We start from the raw sequence: 1,578 nt of genomic DNA on the forward strand, positions 1-1,578 counted from the left end.
GTCATGTGTTAATAATTTAGTGTTTTATGATCTGCATAATTACTGTAATTAGGGATGAACGATATATCGGCGGCCGATACATTATTGGCCGATAAGTGAAAAAATGACAATATTATAACATTATATTATAATGATATATATATATTATATTTAGGGCTGTCAAAATAACTGATTCATTTCGATTAATTAATTTGAGAAAAAATAACTGATTAAAAAAATTAGTGCAGATTAATCAATTTGTATGACCTTTGACCCCGAGCCGTTCTAGTCAGTAAAAATTAGACTGTAAAATGAAGGAGAGAAGAAAACTTGCTGCCTGGATCATTGATTGGAACATTTACTTTTAAAAAACGGCCTGATGGTGTTGATAAAAAATAAAGTCCTTTGCAATGTCTGCAGCAAGGAATTTGCATATCACCGGAGTTCATCAACTCTATAGTCGCACATCAATGCAAAGAAATAAGTGTTGACATTGAGGGGAGTGTTAATTTATTTTCATTGTGTCCCCTAGGTTATATCTGTGGCCTGAAATGCCTTGTATGTGAAAAAAAAACCTTCCCAAAGCACTTTTGAATTTATTTCCTCAGCATATTATGTCATATATTATATATATTATATCATAGATTATTATGGCAATTATTTGAACAGTGAAAATAATAATAAAAGAGTCTTTGAACTTTAATGTCACTAATGCTGATTATTCAATGATTCATTTGAATTTAAATATTTAAAATACTTTCACAGCAAAAATTATATATGTGATTAATTTAGATTAATTAATCACAGAGTATGTAATTAATTAGATTATTTTTTTTAATTGATTGACAGCCCTAATTATATTATAACAGAACAATAATTGCCCGCAGCTGAATGGAGATAACCAATTGAGACATTAAAAATAATCCAAATTTAGCGATCACAGGCTGCATGATAAGATGTCAACAAGCAGCGACATACAGCCCTAGTAGTTCCACTCCACTTAAAAAAAAAACTCAAACAATTTACTGCACATAGACTAGGGGGGCTATGCCTTAATACCAGTCTTGCAGATTGGGAATGTCGTGACAGTGTACATACGATAGCTTATTAGAAAGGCAAACAAAAGATAACTGATACTCTGTCTCTGAAAATTTCTATAATTGATGCATTTCACCAGAATTTGGATTTTAAGTTTTTCACCGCAAAACAGACGTGTGCTGTATTCATATATGGTGGAGCATCTAATCAATCGCTATTCGCACTTCTCTTCCCCGTGTTTGCGTGATAGCCTACTCACACTTTTCCCTCCATAAATGCATCAATGTAAAAAAGCTTTGTTCGAAATCAGAGACATTCCCCCTCGCCCTAGTTTCCCCTGAATCCAGACTCTTCTAGACTAGTGTTACCCATATTCTCCCATTCCCGCGTCTGTAACACCGCAAGTTTGAAATCAAGGCGGCCTTATGAAAGAGGCGTGATTCATTTAAAATAGAACCAGACTGATCCACCACCTCGTTAATTTAGGTAGATATGAAAACGTGGAACGTGGACTCTCATTGACCTTCTGAATGCCATTTAAATCCAGAAAGAACCCAAACC

Source organism: Alosa pseudoharengus, unplaced genomic scaffold (genome assembly GCF_046254945.1).
Source record: "Alosa pseudoharengus isolate Yale_2024_CS ecotype anadromous, Long Island Sound unplaced genomic scaffold, YU_APseudo_1.1 YU_APseudo_1.1_scf_1, whole genome shotgun sequence".
Taxonomy (NCBI): domain Eukaryota; kingdom Metazoa; phylum Chordata; class Actinopteri; order Clupeiformes; family Clupeidae; genus Alosa; species Alosa pseudoharengus.